We start from the raw sequence: 16,470 nt of genomic DNA, 5'->3' as shown, positions 1-16,470 counted from the left end.
TAAAAGGAAGCGATTCCCAAACCTTCCATGACAAAGCCGTCACCTACAGAGAGATGAACCTGGAGAAGAGTCTCCTAAGCAAATCAAATCAAAGATTATTTGTCACTTGCGCCAAATGCAACAGATGTAGACCATACAGTGAAATGCTTACTTACAGGCTCTAACCAACAGTGAGGAGAAAAAAAAGGACAATTTTCAAGGCCTTCCTCTGACACCACCTGGTGTAGAGGTCCTGGTTGGCTGGCAGCTTAGCACCAGTGATGTACTGTGCCGTACGCACTACCCTCTGAAGTGCCTTACGGTTGGAGGCCGAGCAATTGCCGTACCAGGCAATGATGCAACCAGTCAGGATGCTCTCGATGTTGCAGCTGTAGAACCTTTTGAGGATCTCAGGACCCATGCCAAATCTTTTTAGTTTCCTGAGGGGGAATCGGCTTTGTCGTGCCCTTTTCAAGCTGGTCCTGGGGCTCTGTTCACAAACACAAACACACCCCACAGAGCCCCAGGACAGCAACACAATAAGACCCAACCAAATCATGAGAAAACAAAAAGATAATTACTTGACACCTTGGAAAGAATTAACAAAAAAACAGAGTAAACTAGAATGCTATTTGGCCCTAAACAGAGAGTTCACAGTGACAGAATACCTGACCACTGTGACTGACCCAAACTTAAGGAAAGCTTTGACTATGTACAGACTCAGTGAGCATAGCCCTGCTATTGAGAAAGGCCGCCGTAGGCAGACATGGCTCTCAAGAGAAGACAGGCTATGTGCTCACTGGCCACAAAATGAGGTGGAAACTGAGTCGCACTTCCTAACCTCCTGCCCAATATATAGCTGTATTAGAGACACATATTTCCCTCAGATTACACAGATCCACAAAGAATTGGAAAACAAACCCAAAGTTGATAAACTCCCTTATCTACTGGGTGAAATACCACAGTGTGCCATCACGGCAGCAAGATGTGTGACCTGTTGCCACAAGAAAAGGTCAACCAGTGAAGAACACCATTGTAAATACAACCCATATTTATGCTTATTTATTTTCCCCTTTGTACATGAACCATTTGTACATCGTTACAACACTGTATATATACATAATATGATATTTGTAATGTCTTTATTCTTTTGAAACTTCTGTATGTTAAATACTTACTGTTGATTTTGATTGTTTATTTCACTTTTGTATATTATCTACCTCACCTGCTTTGGCAATGTTAACATATGTTTCCCATGCCAATAAAGCCCCTTGAATTGAATTGAATTGACTGAGAAGGAGATAGAATAGGAGCAGAAGGTGCTGTGACAGAGACAAATGTAGAGAGAGGAAGAATGAATGATGGAGAGATAGAGAGGAAAGGCAGAGGGGGATGAGGAAGACATGTAAAGGGCGGAGAGGATGGGAGGGAGAGAGAGATAAAGAGAGGACTAGACAGAAGAATAGGGACGGCGGGACTAATATAGACTGGGTGAACAGAGAGAGGGAAGTGGATTGCTTTTAGGAGTAGAGTGGGAGGGGTGGACCATCCTTAGACCAGGAAGGAATGGGATATGACACTGGCAGGCAGAAATGTTGGTCTGCTCTGGTTCTTGGGAAGGCCATCACCGCCTCTACAAATACATGCTTCTAATTAAGAATAACAGTGGTGCTAAAACATAACCACAGCTATGGGAGAAAAGAACACTCCTATCAAAATCCTATTCTAATCTGCAGCTCCCTCCCTCTTTGTATATAACCTGCTTACAGTACACTCACCCTCTATGGCTCTTTCTTTTCTCTTCTCTCCCTGTTTCTCAGCTGTACCAGTCTTTCATTTGTTCTGACAAACACAAGGGTCAGAGAAACACCCAGCTGTTATGGAAGCATCCACAAGCCCCCAACCCACCCTCCAGACTCCCAAAGTCCCCCAACCCACAGCCACCCAGCACAGCCCAGTCAGCATGGCTCTGTCCCCCACAGTTTCCCCCCGTCCCCAGCCGCCGAGTCACCCCGACTCTGTCTGCTCCTGCCTCCGTACATGATTCCCTTTGTCACTTTAGGCGCAGCCGAGGAAGAAGCCTTTTCCAGTTTTCCTTGGATGGGCTGAGGCCGCCAACACAGGTGTACTATCCAGTCAGTCCTCTTTACAAGAGAGAGAGAGAGAGAGAGAGAGAGAGAGAGAGAGAGAGAGAGAGAGAGAGAGAGAGAGAGAGAGAGTAGGAGGGAGAAAGAAAGAGAGAGAGAGAGAGAGAGAGAGAGAGAGAGAGTAGGAGGGAGAGAGAAAGAGAGAGAGAATGCGCGAGGGTGAGAAAGAGAGAGAGAAAGAGTAGGAGAGAGAAAGAAAGAGAGAATACACGAGAGAGAGAGAGAGAGAGAGAGAGAGAGAGAGAGAGAGAGAGAGAGAGAACAGAGCGCTAGAAGGTTGCGGACTCCAGGGTCAAGGTTTCTACCCTGCCTTGTTGTTCCATTTCTCCGTCTCTTCGTTCACGATCACTTCACAACTTTACTTGAACAAACTCCATACCACTCTAACCTTCATATTGCAAACTTATTCTTCACAAACTATCCTTTTTTTTCCCTACAGACACCTTCCTCTTGGTAAATGCATCGTCACATTTCATAATGCTCCTTCATGGCTGCAGCCTGAGATACACAGTGCAGATCACAGAAGGTCATGGTGTACAGCATCGCAGAGTTTTTTTCTCCTTCCGACTGAACAAACTACAGTATTCTCACATGATGTAGCTACCACCATGTCTCCAGAGAACTTACTGAGCATCGACATGAAAAGACACAAACATCCGACATGCCTTTTTTTCCCCCTTTCAGCAAGCGGATTGGGTCTGTGACCTTTCAAAGCTTAGTTCCCCCTAGTGTTATGCACAAGCCCATCAGAAAAACAAGGACACACTTTAAACAGAGATCAAGCTATCTGTCCTAATATTGTGATCACACTAATGTTTGGGTAGAAATGTCAACACACACAGAGCATTCTCTCAGATCTGTTTAGCTTTGAAGCTGAAAATAATAGAATATACTTTGGTACAGTGGCTACAGAAAGTATTCACACCCCTTGACTTTAAAAAACAAACATTTTGTTGTGTTACATACAGAATTAAAAATGTATTAAATTTAGATTTATTTTGTCACTGGCCTACACACATTACCCCATAATGTTTTTCGAAACTTTTACAAATTAATTAATTAATTAAGCTGAAATGGCTTGAGTCAATAAGTATTCAACCCTTTTGTCATGGCAACATGAAATAAGTTCAGGAGTAAAATGAACAATTCATTTAATGAATTTAATGAAGCTGCCAGTTGAGACATATGTTGAGACAGTCTAATGTACTTGTCTTCTTGCTCAGTTGTGCACCAGGGCCTCCCACTCCTCTTTCAATTCTGGTTAGAGACAATTTGTGTTGTTCTGTGAAGGGAGTAGTACACAGTATTGTATGTGATCTTCAATTTGGTGGCAATTTCTCGCATGGAATAGCCTTCATTACTCAAAACAAGAATAGACTGATGAGTTCAAGAAGAAAGTTATTTGTTTCTAGCCATTTTGATCCTGTAATCGAACCCACAAATGCTGATGCTCCAGAAACTCAACTAGCCTGAAGGACAGTTTTATTGCTCATTTAATCAGAACATCAGTTTTCAGCTGTGCTAACATAATTGCAAAAGGATTTTCTAATGACCAATTAGCCTTTTAAAATGATCAACTTGGATTAGCTAACACAACGTGCCATTGGAACACAGGAGTGGTGGTTGCTGATAATGGGCCTCTGTACGCCTATGTAGATATTCCATTAAAAAAAATCAGCCGTTTCCAGCTACAATAGTCATTTACAACATTAATGTCTTCACTGTATTTCTGATTTATTTGATGTTATTTTAAATCGACAAAAAAGTAGCTTTTCTTTCAAAAACAAGGACATTTCTAAGTGACCCTAAACGTTTGAACAGTAGTGCACTGATGTCCAGTCTCTTAACAACAAGTTTGATGAAATCCGAGCAAGGGTAGCATTCCAGAGGGACATCAGGGACTGTAACGTTCTTTGCTTCACGGAAACATGGCTCACTGGAGAGACGCCATAGGAGTCGGTGCAGCCAGCTGGTTTCTCCACGCATCGCGCCGACAGAAACAAACATCTTTATGGTAAGAAGAGGGCCGGGGCGTATGCTTTATGGTTAACGAGACGTGGTGTGGTCACAACAACATACAGGAACTCAAGTCCTTTTGTTCACCTGATTTAGAATTCCTCACAATCAAATGTCGACCGCATTATCTACCAAGGGAATTCTCTTTGATTATAATCACAGCCGTATATATTCCCCCCCAAGCAGACACATTGATGGCTCTGAACAAACTTTATTTGACTCTTTGCAAACTGGAATCCACATATCCTGAGGCTGCATTCATTGTAGCTGGGGATTTTAACAAGGCCAATCTGAAAACAAGACTCCCTAAATTGTATCAGCATATCGATTGCGCAACCAGGCCTGGTAAAACCTTGGATCATTGCTATTCTAACTTCCGCGATGCATATAAGGCTCTGCCCCGCCCTCCTTTTGGAAAAGCTGACCACGACTCCATTTTGTTGCTCCCTGCCTACAGACAAAAGCTAAAACAAGAAGCTCCCACGCTGAGGTCTGTTCAACGCTGGTCCGACCAATCTGATTCCACGCTCCAAGACTGCTTCCATCACGTGGATGTTTCGTATTGCGTCAAACAACAACATTGATGAATACGCTGATTCGGTGAGCGAGTTCATTAGAACGTGCGTTGAAGATGTCGTTCCCATAGCAACGATTAAAACATTCCCAAACCAGAAACCATGGAGTGATGGCAGCATTCGCGTGAAACTGAAAGCGCGAACCACTGCTTTTAATCAGGGCAAGGTGACCGGAAACATGACCGAATACAAACAGTGTAGCTATTCCCTCCGCAAGGCAATCAAACAAGCTAAGAGAGGTATGTAGCAGGGTCTAAAGTCAATCACGGATTACAAAAAGAAAACCAGCCCAGTCACGGACCAGGATGCCTTGCTCCCAGGCAGACTAAATAACTTCTTTGCCCGCTTTGAGGACAATACAGTGCCACTGACACGGCCCGCAACCAAAACATGCGGACTCTCCTTAAACGTGTTAACCCTCGCAAGGCTGCAGGCCCAGACGGCATCCCCAGCCGCGCCCTCAGAGCATGCGCAGACCGGTGTGACCGGCTGGTGTGTTTACGGACATATTCAATCAATCCCTATCCCAGTCTGCTGTTCCCACATGCTTCAAGAGGGCCACCATTGTTCCTGTTCCCAAGAAAGCTAAGGTAACTGAGCGAAACGACTACCGCCCCGTAGCACTCACTTCCGTCATCATGAAGTGCTTTGAGAGACGAGTCACGGACCATATCACCTCCACCCTACCTGACACCCTAGACCCACTCCAATTTGCTTACCGACCAAATAGGTCCACAGACGATGCAATCTCCACCACACTACACACTGCCCTAACCCATCTGGACAAGACGAATACCTATGTAAGAATGCTGTTCATCGACTACAGCTCAGCATTTAACACCATAGTACACTTCAAACTCGTCACCCCTATCCACATCGATGGAACAGTAGTGGAGAGGGTAGTAAGTTTTAAGTTCCTCGGCGTACACATCACAGACAACCTGAATTGGTCCACTCACACAGACAGCATCGTGAAGAAGGCGCAGCAGCGCCTCTTCAACCTCAGGATGCTGAAGACATTCGGCTTGTCACCAAAAGCACTCACAAACTTCTACAGAGGCACAATCGAGAGCATCCTGGCGGGCTGTATCACCGCCTGGTACGGCAACTGCTCCGCCCACAACCGTAAGGCTCTCCAGAGGGTAGTGAGGTCTGCACAACGCATCACCGGGGGCAAACTACCTGCCCTCCAGGACACCTACACCACCCGATGTCACAGGAAGGCCATAAAGATCATCAAGGACAACAACCACCCGAGCCACTGCCTGTTCACCCTGCTATCGTCCAGAAGGCGAGGTAGTACAGGTGCATCAAAGCTGGGACCGAGAGACTGAAAAACAGCTTCTATCTCAAGGCCATCAGACTGTTAAACAGCCATCACTAACATTGAGTGGCTGCTGCCAACACACTGACTCAACTCCAGCCACTTTAATAATGGGAATTGATGTAAAATATATCACTAGCCACTTTAACTTCTTGAAACTCCCCATCCCGGATCCGGGTTTGTGACTAAAGCCTCAGGCTCATTAGCATAACATCGATCGACCGAAACATGGCAAACGTTGTTTGGAATCAATCCTCAAGGTGTTTTTTCACATATCTCTTCATTGATATGCAGTTCGTGGAAGCTTGCTTTCCTCTCTGTATCCCATGGAAAAATACTGGCAGGTGACTTTTGCGCACCAATTTTGGTGCAGGACACCGGGCGGACACCTGGTAAATGTGGTCTCTTATGGTCAATCTTCCAATGATCTGCCTACAAATACGTCACAATGCTGCAGACACCTTGGGGAAACGACAGAAAGGGCAGGCTCATTCCTCTCGCATTCACAGCCATATAAGGAGACAATGGAAAACAGAGCCTCAAAAATCCTGCTCATTTCCTGGATGCCATCTCATCTTGGTTTTGCCTGAAGCTCACGTTCTAGGGCACGCACAGAGAATATCTTGGTATTTCTGGACACGTCAGAGTGTTTTCTTTCGAATGCTATCAATTATATGCATAGTCGAGCATCTTTTTTGTGACAAAATATCTTGTTTAAAACGGGAACGTTTTTCATCCAAAAATGAAATAGCGCCCCCATAGATGTAAGAGGTTAAACAATGCTACTTAATATAATGTTTACATACCCTACATTATTTATCTCATATGTATACGTATATACTGTACTCTATATCATCTACTGCATCTTTATGTAATACATGTATCACTAGCCACTTTAAACTATGCCACTTTGTTTACATACTCATCTCATATGTATATACTGTACTCGATACCATATACTGCATCTTGCCTATGCCGCTCTGTACCATCACTCATTCACATATCTTTATGTACATATTCTTTATCCCTTTACACTTATGTGTATAAGGTAGTAGTTTTGGAATTGTTAGCTAGATTACTCGTTGGTTATTACTGCATTGTCGGAACTAGAAGCACAAGCATTTCGCTACACTCGCATTAACATCTGCTTACCATGTGTATGTGACAAATAAAATGTGATTTGATTTGATTTGATATATACGCTGCCCTGCCCCACCTGCCCTTACTGACAGGTCGCCGCTGCAAAACATACATCCTGTTTGCAACAATGCACAAAAGTAATACTGCAAAAAATGTGGCAAAGAATATTAACTTTTTGACCTGAATACTTTTATGTTTAATCATAGTGGTGGCTGCATCGTGTTATGGGTATACTTGTCATCGTTAAGGACGGGGGAGTTTTTCAGGATAAAAAAATAAACAGCATGGATCTAAGCACAGGCAAAATCCTAGAGGAAATCCTGTTTTAGTCTGCTTTCCATCAACACTGGTGTCAGAGTCTAGGTGATGTAGGTAAGGCGGAGTCAGGCACAGGACACAGAGATGAGTAATGATAATAACTTTAACTCAAAAATAATCTTCCAACAAAGGGGAACAAAAATCCAGAATCACATAAACGGTACAACTGACAACAATAAACACGCACAAAGCCATGATGGCTCCAGAGGGTTAAATAGGGAAATAATAAAAACGTAATGGGAACCAGGTGTGTACAATCAAGACAAAACAAATGGAAAAATAAATGTAGATCGGTGGAGGCTAGGAAGCCTGTGACACCAAACAAGGAGAGGCACCAACTTCGGCGGAAGTCGTGACAACTGGGAAATGAATGAACCTTTCAACAGGACAATAATCTAAAACATAATGCCAAATCTACACTGGAGTTGCTGTTTTTAACCTTTATTTAACTAGGCAGGTCAGATAAGAAAAAATTCTTATTTTCAATGACGGCTTAGAAACAGTGGGTTAACTGCCTTGTTCAGGTGCAGAACGACAGAGTTTTACCTTGTCAGCTACGGGATTTTATCTTGCAACCTTCCGGTTACTAGTCCAATGCTCTAACCACTACGATACCTGCCGCCCCTGCTTACCAAGACAGTGAATTTGGCGATTTACAGTTTTGACTTAAATCTACTTAAAAATCTGCCAAAACCTGAAAATGGTTGTCAAGCAATGGTCAACAACCAATTTGACAGAGCTTAAAGAATTTGAAAGAATAATGGGAAAATGCTGCACAATCCAGGTGTGGAAAACTCTTAGAAACTTACCCAGAAAGACTTGACAATGACAAAAAATGACAATTAAATCAATTTTAATCCCACTTTGTCACACAACAAAAAGTCACAGGCTGTGAAAATTTCTGAAAACGGTGTAGCGTCTGTCACACCATTACAAATTGGTATTTGTAAAGAGTCCATTTCAAACAGTGGAACATTGAGGGCCAGTGTCCCTTAACTCCCATGATGATCTCTCGTTTTCCTCTGAACACGACATAATTGAGCACAGACGTGGGTGGACGGCAGCACATGCACTTAATTGCAACGCATTAATTTGTGTTAGTTAGACTACAAGTGAAATGGATCCGACATAGAAAGATGAGCAGAGTCAGAGGGGAAGAAGCCACAGGAAACATGCTCCCCACACCTCCTACACTCACAATATACTCAATATACTGTATACACATGAAGACATACAGTACACTCATACCTGTAGGCATGGAGTTCACCTACCTTTTTGACAAACGCAAACAGATAGTTTACCTAATATGCCCCAGTAGCAAAATAATAAACAATTTAAATAACTACCTCAAACATGCCTATTTTTTCTCCTCCTGCCTGATCTGATGGTAGGGTGTGTGGTGAGTAGTAGTCATGCCCACCTGAGCTGAGAGGCGGACAGGCAGGGATGGAGCCATGGGTGGTCATGAACAGACAAGGGTGGACCGGGGGAGGAAAAGACATCTGTGATGAATACATACAGACATGTCACTGTCTATTCATAGAACACAGACACATTCACACAAAATCACACTTGGCTAGAGGCGTTTGAACAAAAAAAATATTGTTTATGAAGGATAACACTTTATTTTAAGGTACACATATTAGCCTCTAAATTATTATGTCTTATTAGCCATATGTTAGGCCTTAATTAAGTGTTCTCATTCAAGCATCATGTAATACTGGCCAATCCTTAATAACTGAATTGTTAGCTATAATAGAAACGTATACACAGTACTGTATATGAATGTCGTCTGTGTAAGGTTATATTATGAATCACAAAGGATCGTACCTCCCCAGATCCTTTAGCAAAAACATAGAATGTTTGCCTGAAACTGAGGATTTGTGTAGTTTGATGACATAAGACATTGATTTATATATACACTGCCAGTCAAAGGTTTGGACACAACTACTAACTCAAGAGGTTTTCTTTATTTGTACTATTTTCTACATTGTAAAATAATAGTGAAGCCATCAAAACTATGAAATAACACATATGGAATCATGTAGTAACCAAAAAAGTGTTAAACAAATCAACATATATTTTACATTTGAGATTCTTCAAAGTAGCCAACCTTTGCCTTGATGGAAGCTTTGCACACTCTTGGAATTCTCTCAATCAGCTTCATGAGGTAGTCACCTGAAATGCATTTCAACTAACAGGTGCGCCTTGTTAAGAGTTCATTTGGGCACCCCTTCTTGACAACATCCGGTGAAATTGCAGAGCGCCAAATTCAAAATACAAAAATCGTAATATTAATCATTCATATAAATACATTAAGTGTCATACACCATTTAAAAACGTAACTTCTTGTTAATCCAGCCGATTGGTCAGATTTCAAAAAGGCTTTACGGCAAAAGGATACCATGCGATTATCTGAGGACAGCGCACCGCATACAAAATCATTAAAAACATTTTCCAAACCAGCAGAGGCATCACAAAAGTCAGAAATAGCGTTAAAATAAATCACTTACCTTTGAAGATCTGCTTCTGTTTGGAATCCCAAGGGTCCCAGCTACACAACAAATGGTTGTTTTGTTCGATAAAGGCCTTCTTTATATCCCAGAAAAGTCAGTTTAGTTGGAGCGTTCGATTTAGTAATCCACCCGTTCCAGTCGTTCAACATGCAGACAAAGCAATACCAAAAGTTACCAATATACTTCGTCCAAACAAGTCAAACAATGTTTCTAATCTAACCTCAGGTACACTAATATGTAAAGAAATGATCGAATTTAACCTTTTGCGACTAGCAATCCCGGATCCGGGAGCGTAATCATAGCCTCAAACGAATTAGCATAACGCAGCGGACATAAATACCCCTAGAAAAGTTTCCTATTCATGAAAATCGCAAATGAAATATATTGAAACACAAGCTAAGCCTTTTGTTAATCACACTGTCATCTCAGATTTTCAAAATATGCTTTACAGCCAACGCTAGACAAGCATTTGTGTAAGTTTATCATGGCATAATGCTATGCAAGGCTCTGCTGGCAGCAGGCAACATTTTCACGAAAATAAGAAAAGCAATCAAATTAAATAATTTACCTTTGAAGAACTTCAGATGTTTTCACTCAGGAGACTCCCAGATAGATAGCAAATGTTCCTTTTTTCCAAAAATATTGTATATGTAGGCGAAATAGCTCCCGTTTGTTCATCATGCTTGGCTGAGAAATCGACTGGAAAATGCTATCACTACAACGCCAAACTTTTTTCCAAATTAGCTCCATAATATCGACAGAAACATGGCAAACGTTGTCTAGAATCAATCCTTAAGGTGTTTTTAACATATATATTCAATAATATATCTGTCGAGGCAATTGGTTTCTCATAAGAAGCGATTGGAAAAATGGCTACCTCAGTATTTTACGCAAGATTTGCTGCGGGAGATACCATGTGACGACTTGCTAAATGTGGTCCCTTACGGCTATTCTTCAACAGAAATGCGTGAAAAGACGTCACAATGCTGTAGACACCTTGGGGAAGACGTAGAAAACGTAAGCTCATTCGTAGCTCAATCACAGCCATATAAGAAGTCATTGGCATGAGGTGGTTTCAAAAAATGCGGCACTTCCTGATTGGATTTTTATCTGTGTTTCACCTGTAACATCAGTTCTGTTGCACTCACAGACAATATCTGTGCAGTTTTGGAAACGTCAGAATGTTTTCTATCCATCTGTCCATCTGTCAATTTTATGCATAGTTGAGCATCTTTTTGTGACAAAATATCTTGTTTTGTGACAAAATATCTTGTTTAAAACGGGTTTTTCATTCAAAAATTAAAATATTGTCCCCTAGTCGCAAGAAGTTTTTAAGATGGAGAAAAGTATGTTCAATACCGGAGATAAATAACAAAGTGCGCACCCTCATCCACACAAGACTACAGTCCAAATAAGAGCCACCCTGAAAAACTCAAAATTCAAACTCATTTTTCAAAAAACAAGCCTAAATCATTTCTAAAGACTGTTGACATCTAGTGGAAGCCATAGGAACTGCATTCTGGGAGGAGTTCCTTTGAATTTCCCATAGACAAGCATTTTCAAAGGGTGATGACATCAACAACAAAACAATTCCGGATGGATTCTCCTCGGGTTTTCGCCTGCCATATCAGTTCTGTCATACTCACAGACATTATTTTAACAGTTTTAGAAATGTCAGAGTGGTTTCTATTCAATACTACCAATTATATGCATATCCTAGTTTCTGGGCCTGAGTAACAAGCAGTTTACTTTGGACACGTCAGTCAACTGCACTTCCGAATACTGCACCCGAGACTTAAGATGTTTTAATGCATTTGAGCCAATCAGTTGTGTTGTGCCAAGGTAGGGGTGGTATAAAGAAGATAGCACTATTTGGTAAAAGCTGTTCTTTGTCTACACTCATTCAGCATCGTTCACACCCTCTTAAGCTTTAACCCCATCCATCTCATTTCGCTTTCGGAGTGCACACTTGACACTCTGGCTGATGATTTGTTTACCTCTGGATAACATGAAAACAGCCCTTACCAGCTCTGCTGGCAACAATTTCATTATGCTTTTTTACTGACACCGACCATATTCATTGGGTGTTGTACACACGTCACGTAACGTAGCTAACGAGCCAGCCAGCTAACGTTAGCAAGTTAAACAACAATGAACAAAGTGCCAACAATGCCTAACATTAGGCTATAACTAGGAAAGCTAACAGCTCTGGGAAACTAATAAGCTACCTAGCTAACAGTACACTTTAGCTTAAGACATATAGCTAGCTAGGTAAATAATGAACTTCGCTAGGTAAACAACATTTAAAAACACACAAGTCACGTAACGTTAGCTAACGAGCAAGCCATTAGCTCGTTAAACAACAATGCACAAAGTGCCAACAATGCCACAGTGCTGGGAGCTAACCAACCAGGTCCAATGTTAGCTAACATTATGCTCTATCTAGAAAAGCAAACGGCTCTGGGAAACAAATAATAACTTCAGCTTGGGAGCCAGACAGCTAATGTTAGATAGCTTGCTAACCGTGCACTTTAGCTTCAAATGAAACTACTTTCTGTCAAAATTAGAAATGTGTATTATCTGAAAATGTAGCTAGCTACCTTACCTGTATACGTCATCATGCATGATGGACGCATCTCCCTGTTAGGATGCCATGCAACGGTTGCCCTTCGTTGAAGATGTAATCCAGAGACAGGTGTTTTCTCCATCTCTTTAGCTACCATAATTCCACTGATTTCAAAACTTGATCCTCCAGAAAGTGGAGAGCAACACTTATGCAGCTCCGCTAGACAATAAATTAAAAAGAAAAGCCACATTCAATAGGATTACCAACACAGACTGACGAGCTCAAATAAACAGAAGCCTTCAATTTGGCAGACCAATCCAAACTCCTCTCTTGGCATGTCCAGCCCACTCCTTATCTCAGCCAATCATGGCTAGTGAAAAGGTTGCTATTTTTTTCTTTGGTTTAACCAACAAGTTCACATGTTTGAGATGGCATTTCTGCCAAAAAACGCATTTAGATAAAAACAGATTTTTTTACGTTCAAACGTCTCTCCTGTGAAGTCACGACATGCATCATTTCGCCTAGTTTCCTGAATCGGGTCACATATTATGTCAAGAACAGCTCAAATAAGCAAAGAGAAACAACAGTCCATCATTACTTTAAGACATTAAGGTCCATCAATATGGAACATTTTAGGAACATTGAAAGTTTCTTCAATTGCAGTTGCAAAAACCATAAAGCACTATGATGAAACTGGCTCTCATGAGGACCGCCCCAGGAAAGGAAGACCCAGAGTTAATGCTGATGCAGAGGATAAGTTCATTAGAGTTAACTGCAGTTCAGATGGCAGCCCAAATAAATGCTTCACAGAGGTCAAGTAACAGGCGCAGCTGTTCAGAGGAGACTGTGGGAATCAGGACTTCATGGTCGCATTGCTGCAAAAGAAACCCTACTAATCGACATCAATAAGATGAAGATGCTTGCTTAGGCCAAAGAAACACGAGCAATGGACATTAGGCCGGTGTAAATCTGTCCTTTGGCCTGATGAGTCCAAATTTGAGATTTTTGGTTCCAACCACTATGTCTTTGTGAGATGCAGAGTAGATGAATGGATGATCTCCACGTGTGTGGTTCCCATCGTGAAGCATGGGGGGGATCAGGTGTGATAGTGTGGGGGTGCTTTGCTGGTGACACTGTCTGTGATTTATTTAGAATTCATGGCACACTTAACCAGCATGGCTGGTCATTTGTCTTTCAACAGGACAATGACCCAACACACCTCCAGGCTGTGTAAGGGATATTTTACTCATTATACTGTTCAATAAAAATGCTACGAATTCCACTCTATGGGCAAACATTTGAAACCCATTTTAGGTCACTTGAAGTTCATCAGCCCTGGTAATGAGCTAGATGCCAATGCATCCTAGGAAGCACATTGTCTGAATTGTAATTGTCCATGGGAAGCGGAAGGCCCCCCCCACACACACACACACACGCACACGCACACAAACACAAACACAAACTCCTCCCCCTGTACCTCTCTGCATAGTTTTCATACGTCGTCCATAAGCTCCAGGTAGCAATTGCCCAGGGCCCGTGGATGATACAGGATGAATTATGAGGCATGTTTTTCAGGAGCATGGAGGACGAGGAGAGAGAGGACCCCCAGGAGGCCTACACATACACACATGGGCACACACCAACACAGAGAGGGTCTGGCATCAGAGCTAGTCTCTGCCATACATTCAGAGCACAGAGCCCTGTAAACACACACAGGAACCTTCTGGAGTGGTAGAGGCTAAACACTGGGATCTCTCCTCACTACTGTATAGCACGCACAGCTCTAGGAGATACCTCCCTGCACTTAGCTGTCAATGAAACAATGGTAACTAAACAATCAAATGACTGACCCTGTCGTCGGTGTGTAGTAGGGCCTATTCACTGACACACAAAAGACGTGCGGTAGAATGAACAACAAATAATCAGCTGACACCTTCACATCTCAAAGGCTCAACTCGTTACCGTAGTGATTCAGTGAGGCTGAGAAGGAGCTCCCCTAAGCAGAGGAGGCAATGAGCCTGTACAAGGTGAAGGAGGAGATAAGAATAGAGGAGAGGTGAGGAGAGGAGAGGAGCCTTGAGAAATGGGTGATTAGGGAGCCCTCCCTGTCTGGCTCTAACTCTGCTATCACACCCCTCCAACCCCTCTCTCCCTCTGCAGCGTTCACAGCCTAAGTTGGATTCATTGAGAGGACGCTTAAGGAGTCTTTGTCTCCAAAGTGGGATACACACCCACGCCAACACTTAAGGAATGGTTCTGCTGAGAATACCAAAGCCATCTGCCAAATTAGGCTGCACGGCCACACTTTTGCCATTCTATTTTAATTTTCGATTAAAGGGCCGAAGCACATAAACTCACTAGCACTCAGACACTCGGATCGACTTATACAGACAAATTAATACGTTCACTGTACATGCACAACACATGCATGCATGAGTGTCAACACTGAGGATGTTATAGGCACATTATATCATAACACCCGTCATTTGGATCACGCTCACTTGCTCGTAAAGACAGCATGAAAACAATCAGCAACTCAGGTGAGAAAACTGTGCTCAGTGGAGTGTGCAAACAGACACACATGGGAACAGGGAGGGTGTGGGGGGATGGAGGAGACAGGGAGGGTGTGGGGGGATGGAGGAGACAGGGAGGGTGTGGGGGGATGGAGGAGACAGGGAGGGTGTGGGGGGATGGAGGAGACAGGGAGGGTTTGGGGGGATGGAGGAGACAGGGAGGGTGTGGGGGGATGGAGGAGACAGGGAGGGTGTGGGGGGATGGAGGAGACAGGGAGGGTGTGGGGAGATGGAGGGAACAGGGAGGGTGTGGGGGGATGGAGGGAACAGGGAGGGTGTGGGGGGATGGAGGGAACAGGGAGGGTGTGGGGGGATGGAGGGAACAGGGAGGGTGTGGGGAGATGGAGGGAACAGGAAGGGTGTGGGGGGATGGAGGGAACAGGGAGGGTGTGGGGGGATGGAGGGAACAGGGAGGGTGTGGGGGGATGGAGGGAACAGGGAGGGTGTGGGGAGATGGAGGGAACAGGGAGGGTGTGGGGAGATGGAGGGGATAGGGAGGGTGTGGGGGGATAGAGGAGACAGGGAGGGTGTGGGGAGATGGAGGGGACAGGGAGGGTGTGGGGGGATGGACGCAGCCACTTGAAAATGTCAGTGTCACCGGTTGCCATGACAGTCGGCAGAGTTTGGCAGAGTCTCAGTGCCACTGTTAAAGGCCAGATGATCTGCTGTGGCTAATTAAGACTGTAGTTTGTGTGTTAGCATGGGGCTATGTTAAAAATGGACTTCCTCTAGCTAACTATTAAGGATGAACAAATCAACTGCCGTCACTAACATTTGGTTATAAGTTCATCATTAACCACCCTGATCTTTTTCAAAGTTCTCAATATGCAAGTGAAACACTCCCACTGTTGTAAATACTGTGTAATACTGTACACTGGCTGCAGAACCCACACATTAGTGACGCAGCAAAATGTGACACACCCACACCATGTACGCACACACATACAGTTGCAGTCAAAACTTTGGACACGCCTACTAATTCAAGGGATTTTCTTATTTTTAATATTTTGTACATTGTAGAATAATAGTGAAGACATCAAAACTATGAAACAAGACATACAGAATAATGCAGTGACCAAAAAAGTTTTATACAAATCAAAATATATGTTGTATTTGAGATTCTTCAAAGGAGCCACCCTTTGCTTTGATGACAGCTTTGCATTCTCTCAACCAGCTTCATGAGGTAGTCACCTGGAATGCATTTCAATTAACAGGTGTGCCTTGTTAAAAGTTAATTTGTGGAATTTATTTCCTTCTTAATGTGTTTGAGCCAATCAGTTGTGTTGTGACAAGGTAGAGGTGGTATAAGGAAGATA

The sequence above is a fragment of the Oncorhynchus masou genome, chromosome 14 (genome assembly GCF_036934945.1).
Source record: "Oncorhynchus masou masou isolate Uvic2021 chromosome 14, UVic_Omas_1.1, whole genome shotgun sequence".
Taxonomy (NCBI): Eukaryota; Metazoa; Chordata; class Actinopteri; order Salmoniformes; family Salmonidae; genus Oncorhynchus; species Oncorhynchus masou.
This window is presented reverse-complemented; position numbering follows the sequence as displayed.